This window comes from Mus pahari, chromosome 10 (genome assembly GCF_900095145.1).
Source record: "Mus pahari chromosome 10, PAHARI_EIJ_v1.1, whole genome shotgun sequence".
Taxonomy (NCBI): domain Eukaryota; kingdom Metazoa; phylum Chordata; class Mammalia; order Rodentia; family Muridae; genus Mus; species Mus pahari.
The window spans coordinates 10,921,450-10,930,468 of record NC_034599.1 but is presented as its reverse complement, the minus strand read 5'-3'; positions in this window follow the sequence as shown (position 1 = coordinate 10,930,468).

Genomic DNA, 9,019 nt, shown 5'->3' with positions numbered 1-9,019 from the left:
TGGCACCCAGGTGAGTGTGAGCTAGGTTAGCACCCAGGTGAGTGTGAGCTAGGTTGGCACCCAGGTGAGTGTGAGCTAGGTTGGCACCAGGTGAGTGGAGCTAGGCTGGCACCAGGTGAGTGGAGCTAGGCTGGCACCCAGGTGAGTGTGAACTGGCTTGGCACCAGGTGAGTGTGAGCTAGGCTAGAGCTGTACTTCTCAACATTTAGTCTCTTAGCTTCTGGAGAGGAAACAGCTGCCTCGGTCTCTATTCCATGCCCAAGCACTTGACAGCTTGTTATAACCACTTGTTTGTTTACAGAGGTGGATTTTATTTTAGCACATTGTAGGTCAAAGACTGACCTGATGTGAAGGAAGATCTAAGTCAGAGAAAGCAAATGTGCTTTAGAACTGCAAAGATTAGAAGGAAATGGCAAGGGATAGGCTGCAGTAGAAGTGTCCCTGAACCCAAGGAAGATGGCAAGCAGGGCTTTGATTGACCAAAGACCACTGTGACTTAGGATACCATAGTGTCTACAAAAATCACATGCCCCTTGACATACACTTCCACAAACCTGTTACCAATGGAAACACTGTAAGTCAAAATGCAGTGCATAGGCTTAGTCTGCCCAATATTGCTATGTGGCCAGAGTCCACCACAGTCTGTCAGTGTGACTGCGTGGCTTCCTGGAACAGGAAATGTAACAAGATAACAGGACATGTATAAAAACAAGGGGCGAAATCAACATCCATCACCACCTTCATGGGACGCAACATAGACTTCGATCTCCATCTGCTTCCCATCCAGGCTTCTCGGCAGAGGGAAGGTAAAGCACCTCAGATTCCTTCTAGAATCATCTTTCTTAGACTTGGTCTAGACAGTGGCCCCACACTAGGTCACTCAGATGTAAGAATAGGGATGGAAGTGTGAGAAGCTGGTGACCCATATGTAGGATCAGATAAGACTGCCCACATCTTTAACCATGCCTAACTGGCTCCAGACTCAGATCCTATTTGATACAGCCAAAGAACCCTAAATAGAACACGGACCTTCACTGTTCGTCCTAGATCTGAGGCTCCCAATCTGGAGTCCATAGATGTGGAAATGATCCATGGACAGGGATAAGGGTCAGCAGACATGTAATTTAATATGTATAAAAATGTGGTTTTTTTCCTCATGAGATGGTCTCCAATTCTCAAAGCTGTCTTCATCCATTGCTTTCTCCCACTGCTATGACGAAATGCCCCACAAATGCAGTGATCAGAGAGGAAGCCGTTTATCCTGGTTGAATTTTGAGGGGTCATTCCGTCATGGTGGAGAGGTCGAAGAGATAGGAGCGTGAGATGGCTGGTCACGTCTTGTCAACTCAGGAAGTGAGAGCTGTGCTTCTGGTCTCCTTGCTTTCTGCTTTTGTTCAGCCTGAGATCCCAGCCCATGGGGTGGTGTTGCCTACAGTTAGGGTGGCTGTTCCCACCTCCGTCCAACCTAGACATGCCCTCACAGGCGCGCCCAGCGCTTATCTCCTAGGTGACTCTGTAGCCTGTCATTTGACAGTCAGAATTACCCAGTACAGCATCATAGCTGAAGTAGCTTAGAAACCAGCTGTCAATCCCAGAGAGACTTTACCACCCAGGGGCTGGAGATGAATTCCTATGGAAATATTTTTGCTTGTGTTGACGTTCCCCATGCTCTTTTCAGGGTGAAGGTAGGCAGCACAGTGGAGTCCTGAGCAATCCCTGTGATTTTGCCACTATAGAAAGCAGATATTTTCACACCATAGTATTACAGAGATCTTGAAATATAGTATATGTTTCTCAGAACTTTAAAATATAGCATTATTAAATCCATAGTAGATGATGTTATTCAGCATGTTAATGAAGTGTAATAATCAATATTTTATAACTGTATCTCAATATAATTGGCTTTTTTGCAGTCCATATGCTTTATCTTTTTGAAAATATTATCCTGAGAAGAGATCTAAGCTCCATCATGCTGCTGACACACCTGCAACACAGAGAGGCCAAAAGACTCTTTAGGGAAAACCCGATAAGATTCTCCTCTCAGATCCATCTTGATTCTGCAGCAAGCTAATATTGTGACTTCCAGCATTTCAACTTCTGAATTCAGCCTGTGAAGCACACATTGCCTAGGGCCCAAAGAAGGAACATATGCGAACCGTGGAACAGAAACAAAATGAGAAGGGAGAGGGAGAGAAGAAAGGGAACAGCCAGGGGGGAGCGGCTGGAGGGGGACATGGGGGGATTAACCTCTTTGGGGCACAGGGCTTCCTTTGCAATGGTGACTATTATATAAGGAGACAGAGGTGATCATGACATAGCACTGCACATGTTCTAAATGTCACCAAATTGTACACTGCAAAGGGTTCATTTTAATGTGAGAATTCTGTCCTACTCCAGTAAGATATAAAATGCAATAATAAGCCAAATAATGGAAAACTCCATAAGCAACCCTGCTGTGAATTTTTGAGGTCCCCACTTGGAGAAATAAAAGAAAAATACTCCACGGTTTAGAACCATGTTTCTCTCTTCCCCCTCTGCCCGCCCTCCCCATCTCCTTAGTGCCTACTGAAGTTTCAGATTGTTTGTGAAATTGCTAATGTGTACTTTAGCCTCCACATTAAATTCTAGTTTGTACGCAAGCATATTAAGACACACCACTCAATACTCAGCTGATAATCTATATTTTAATCCTCAACCTAGGCTATGTTGTGGCAGGATGCATGTGTAATGCACCTGTCACATTTCTCCTGCATTGAAGAATAGCTGGCAATGGAGATGGGAGAGGGTCTAGGGGCCATCTCTCCTTCCTGCCCACCCCCGCCCTGTTTAGTGTCTAGGGTTGTGAGCTGGAGGAAATGGGGCACTCGGTGGTGGAGACACTAATTCTCTCAGCCCTTGTCCTGCTTTAAAGGGCTCTCCTCTGTTTGCCCGTATGACTGCTGGATTAGAGACTCTGGCCATCACTCATGCCAGGCTGTGGCTTTTGGCTGCTGTCTTTTCCAACCATGTTAAGCATGACATCAGGTAGCTGTCTGGATTCTCTAGTTTGGTTTGTGAGCCCTACTATGTGCTGGCCATGGAGAGAGTTTTAGAAAGAGACCTAAAGCACCAGTTTATCTCGCTCCCTCATGTGGGACCTGGGAGATTACCTCTCCCAGATTCACCCCACATCCCTGGCCTCAGCCAGAGTGGCCAAGCAGAGTGCAATGACTCCTCAAGCTCTCCTCTTCCCTTCCCGGCAGCCCAGCTCCACCTCTGCATCACACCAGGAAAATAAATACATCACACGAAAATGTATGCCACACATTCTGCAAACACTGGACAGACAGGGATGCCTTACCCTCAGGGTCCATCTTCAAAAAAAAATATTTTTCTAGTTTGTTTGCCATTTGTCCCAATTGTTTCACAGTATACACTCGTACTATACAAAACTTGTGAAAAATAACACTTATCACTCCTGAATCTCAATAACTTCAAAACTTTACTCTTAAATATACTTTTTAAATGTTGTGTAACTGAAAAATCTCCCTTTCCAAGTTGTCGTGAAAGGCTACACAGAAAGCAAGCTTGAAGACACCCTCAATTCTTTAGCAAGAGTTCCTTGCTAAAGACATAAGGGCTCATGCCACAACTTAACTGCAAACACAGGAACACTGATCCCAGGGCCCAGGGCCCACCCCCTTCCTTCTTTGAGCCTCAGTTTCCCCAGCTGGGACATCCATTCTTTCAAGCAGCACTTACTGTGGGCCATGGTGGGCCAGGCACCAAAAGGCTCTGGGTTACAATGAGACCAGCACATTCCATGGTCGGAAACATATGGCCTGCCAAGAAACCGTCCTCAGCATGCCAGGAAGTGGTCTTGAACTTCGCATGCACCAGCTCTTCACACCCTCCTCACAAGTCTGCATGGTAAACCCGGTTCACACAGTCTAGACTAAATCTATTGGTTGAATCCTAATTCACAAGATGATGATATAAGGAGGTGGGGCCTTGGAAAGGTGATGGTGTCATTAGGGCTTGCAAAGTCATTGCTGTCCGTACTTAATCAGGACCATATAGAGCAGTGTTTCTTAGCCTGTGGGTTGTGATCCCTTTCAGAGTCATGCTCCCTGCCATGACTGTATCCCCTCAAGACCTGCACTGGTGCAAGCCCGACAGCTTTGTCACTTCTGCTTTGTGGGGATATAGTAAGAAGATAGCCATCCAGAAGAAGGCAGGCCCTACAGAGTATCAGGTATTTCTGCATCCAGATATTTGCATTACGATTCGTAACAGTAGCAAAATTTACAGTTATGAAGTATCAAAGCCATAATTTCATTGTTGGGAACTGTATTAAACAGTCACAGCCTTAGGAAGGTTGAGCACCACTGTTATAGAGAACAGACAGGATGAACACAGAGTTTGAGGTAGGGTTAAGTGGATCTGCTTACACAGTATAGACTAGGTAGCTCACTAATGGCTGCTGGCACACTAAAAATGCTCAGTCCAGAAGCTGTCTAGTCCATGAAGCTAGATGCCTCAGTAGTCCCAATCTGGCGCTAAAGGCCCAAAGGATTCTCCCAGAACCGCTGGTCTACAGTCAGTCTCAGAAGGCCAAGGGAGCAGGATGCAGATGCCAGCAGAGGGTGGCAACGGTGCCGGCAGCACAAAAGAGTCACACTCAGAGGTAGGAAGTAAATGTTGCAGGGAAGCCGGGCTGTGTTTCCCTTGGACTTCTTTATAACAGGATGGCTGCCAGAAAAGTGCACCCAACTCTCAGGGAGGGCCCTTTCCCTTCAGTTAATCTTTCATGGATATATGCTCTCACAGACTCCCCTGAGAGGTGTATCTTTTAGCTGATTCCAGACCCACAAGCTTGACATTCAAGACGAACCCTCATGTGGTAAGTAACACAGAGATCTGCAACTCTCAGCCCTAAATGAGATCCCTTCCTCAAGCTCCTCCCCTAAAGGCACAGGGATCAATTCAGAAAGGGAGGTAGAAAGATTGTGAGAGACAGGGGTGAACAACTCCAAGAAAACAGAGTTTCCAGAGACAGCAAGACTAACACACATGAACTCACAGAGATGGCAGCAGCATGCGCAAGACCTGCCCTGATACAAGCAGACACAGTCCCACGGCTAAACCGGAAGCTATGTACAATGGATACACACTGGGAAAGGGAAAACTAGGATCCTCCAACAGAGTGGCTCTAGCATATTAACCACACTCCAGGGCAGGCCCCCTGGCCAGAAGTAGGTGGCCAACACAAAACAGAATCCACGTGATCTTGTGTGTGTTTCATTTTGTTTTCCTATATTTTTTCTTGCTGGATTCTTGATGGTTGGTTGGTTGATTTTGGTTTTCATTTTTTGTTTTGAGAATTTTTTTTTTTAAGAAAGAAAAATCAGATGGGTAGGGAGGTAGGGAGGATCTGGCAGGGGTTGAGGGAGAGGAGAGAATATGATCCAAGTATATTTTAGGAAAATTACTTTTAGTTAATTAAAAGTGAATATAGACAACATTTAAAAAACATTTTCATGAATAGCATTTTAAAAAGGCTAGCCGTCAGAGTGTCTGTATACAACTGACAGCTTTGTCACTTCTGCTTTGTGGGGGTAAAGTGAGACGATAGCCATCCAGGAGAAGGCAGAAGGCAGGCACTCAGCACTCACAGAACCTGCCTTGACCCTGAACCCAGTCTACACCACTGAGAAAAGGGTTCTGTTGCACAGAGACAGTGGCCTTGCCTTTCTTACAAGCCTCTCAGTGCACAGCATTTTACTAAAACAGCTAGGTCCAGCTCACACAGTTCTGATTACCTTCACTCCCAGATGAAGATTCTAAATCTCAGAGAAGTCACTAACTACATGGTATTTTAGTATTACAGGTTTGAGCTCATGGTCCCCAGCTGGTGGCAGACTGGAGTCTGCACGTGGAACTGGCTGGAGGACATAAAGGCCACAGCAGCCATGCTTCTGGTCTAGCTCTCTGCTTTCTGGTCTTCTGAGATGTGAGCACCCTCAGGGTCCTACCACCATGGAGTCTCATGCTCCCTGCCGTGACTGTATCCCTCAAACCCTGAGTCAGCAAAAATCCCTTCTCCCTGAAGTCATCCCCATCAGGTGTCTGGTTACAGTGATGAGAAACATAATTACAGCACATGACTGGTCATAAGCAGACCTAGGCAGCTTACTGAAAAGTCCACAACACTAACACCACAGGACTGCATTTCCATACATATTTACATCCTGCACCTCGAGACTCAGGAATTTCGTCTGAACAAAGTCATAGAGGGCCTCGGATGTGAGTCTGTATCTCAAATAGAAGCAGGAGGAGAACTTTACCTGGCAGGGACGGGAGCAGCCAAGGCTGCAGCAAGGGCAATCATCTGAAGGTTTCCAGAGCCTGGAACCTTGAATAGGCTGCTGGGCAAACGAGCAAGGCCACTGAAGTTACAGTGAGGATCATGGGCCAAGGCCCCCTCCTGTTAACTCTGTGATTCTAATGTTTCACGGAAGCAGCCACTGTTTGTCTATAGGCAAGCAATCACACCGAGCCAGCTTTTCTTATCACTGGTGCACACATCTTAGCAAACCCTTAGAAAGCAGGCCTGTTAAATGACAGATGCTGGCACAGGCAGGTGATCATTACTTATAAGAAATGTCAGAGCTTTCAAAAGACATAGCATGTATTAAGATGCATCTCACCAAATGCATACTGAGCACTTGTGCTGTACACACACACAACTGGCTGCTGATAAGACTGCAGTGAGCAAGACAGGAGAACCACTGTCACAGAGCCTGCAACATGTTCCATTTGCAGAGAGAGACACAGTAGGGAGGCATAAACCTGGCCCTGAAAGGCCTCCATGAGTCATCAGCAGGAAGTCAGTCCCAGCCTGGGACTTCGTGATTGAAGGGAAGGGTCAAATTTACCTGTCACCCAAAAAGGTGACATTGTTACCAAGAGATGAGCGGGATCTGGTTGTCAGTGGTGCTGAGGACAAGTGTCTGTGACCAGTCAGTGCGAGGCTCAGGTAGAAAAAGGGCTCCCTGTGCTGCTATGTTGATGAGAAAGAAGGTGATGCCTGTCATAAAGGTTAAGTAAGAGGGGACATGTAAGATGCTTAGTGGAAGCTCACTACAGGCCACCTGTCCCTCATCACAGTCCTTACCACCATCACCATGCCAGTTCAGTGAGCTAGAAGACAGGTCATGTCAATCATTACAGCCCAGATGAGAGACTAGGATTTAATGGAAAAGCAATTGTGAGTCACTGCTGAGCTTTGTCTGGTTTGCTGTGTTCAAACATCACAGTGCTGAGAGCTTAGCGCTGGGAAAGAGGACTTGGGAATGAGACAAGAGACCTCTGTAATATTCCAGTCAGAAACTCAGCATAAAAACCTTTAACACCTGTCTCTTACTTCGATCTGAAGACAGTTTTCAAAAATGAACTTGTATGTATTTTTCAGTTTACTACATATTTGCGACAGGATATTCCTATATACCTTCTGATGTAATATTTCATTGTGGGTAAAAAGTATATCGCTTCCTCAAGATTCTCTTATGACTGCCCTGAAAGTCAAGTGACAAATCCTCTGAGTCTAAAATAGGATGTCCTAAAAAATAGGGTGGGTAATTAGTATCAGTTCCCAGAAATTCAAACTGAGCCCTACACAACTGCCCCACTTCAGTCATCAGTCCCAGGCCACAGGGTCCCCAAGCTTCTAATGGCTGGCAATGCACAGAACCCAGGGAGACACCTCACTTACAGCAATCCACTCGTGATAGAGGAGGCATGTCTAAAGCAGCAAACGAGAGAGGCTCATGGGAAGGCCATGGGGTGCCCCATGCCTTCTGGGTACACCAGACTCTCAACACCACCACATACTCACCAACCCTGGAGCCCTGCAGACCCCATGTTTAGAGGATCCTATGGGGTGACGGCTCCATAGAACGACAGGACCAATCAGTTATCCCTCAGTCTCCATCCCTGCACATCCCCAGAGTTTGGGGAGAGAAGCTGACAGCTCCAGGCTTCAAACTAAGGTTTGCTCTTTCTACTGACTCACCCCTATGCTGTGGCCAGCTTAAGGTCTGCCAGAGTTACCTCTAAAATAAAAGATGTTCTGATTACTCTAAAAAAATCCCAAGGTATTTAGGAACTCTGAGTCAAAAGCCAGGAACAAAGGTTCTATGCACAGGATATGTATACCACACCCTTGATTGGATTAATTTAAGTTTTACTCTTTTGTTTTGTTTTGTTTTGAGAGAAGAGCATGTTTGTTAGTTACATTTAGAATCAGGTAGGTGTGCATATAAAATATGTTATTAGTCTGTGACTGCCTTGCTGGCTAAGAATGCCACAGGTCAACCCTTGTAATTCTGTGGTAAGTCATTGACTGCCCTGGGATGGGATCAAGCACCTCCTCAGGGGAGACCAGTGGCTCTGGTCTTCATGTTGGTAAATGCTTAGCATGATCTCTGGTTCACATAACTGTTCAATGAGTGTTTCCCAAATGCATGAATGAGTGCTACAGAAATCCACTCAGATGGTCAGATGCAATCCCCTCCCCTCGTGGAATTTGTAATACACTTGAAAAGAAAACAGAGATATAAATACTTAAGTAATTCCTCCCTAAACCCCTCATGAGAGAAAAGTTGAGCATGTGGCCATCCTCTGAGACTGCTTCTCTCTGTGTGTCCTTTAAAGAGCCACTTTCCTTCTCTGCCCTCCCCTTTCTACAAAGAGCCATGGCAGCAGGTAGAAAGCCCACCTAGGGGCACAGTATGGTACCTGGAACAAAAAAAATGCTGACAATTTGAACCCCAAAGAGGATGTGGGTTTTGTCCTGAGTAGTCTGGGTGTCAAGAATGAAGTATTTATCTGGGTTAGATGACATTAATCATGGGATGGTGGAAAGCCTGCGTGATCCGGTATCCTGTAACCTTCTGAGGCTTAGCCTTACCCCAGCAGGGAGGGTTCTGGTCTTCAAGAGAGCAACTCACTTCAGGTGAGCGGTGAGTCCCTGTTGAAG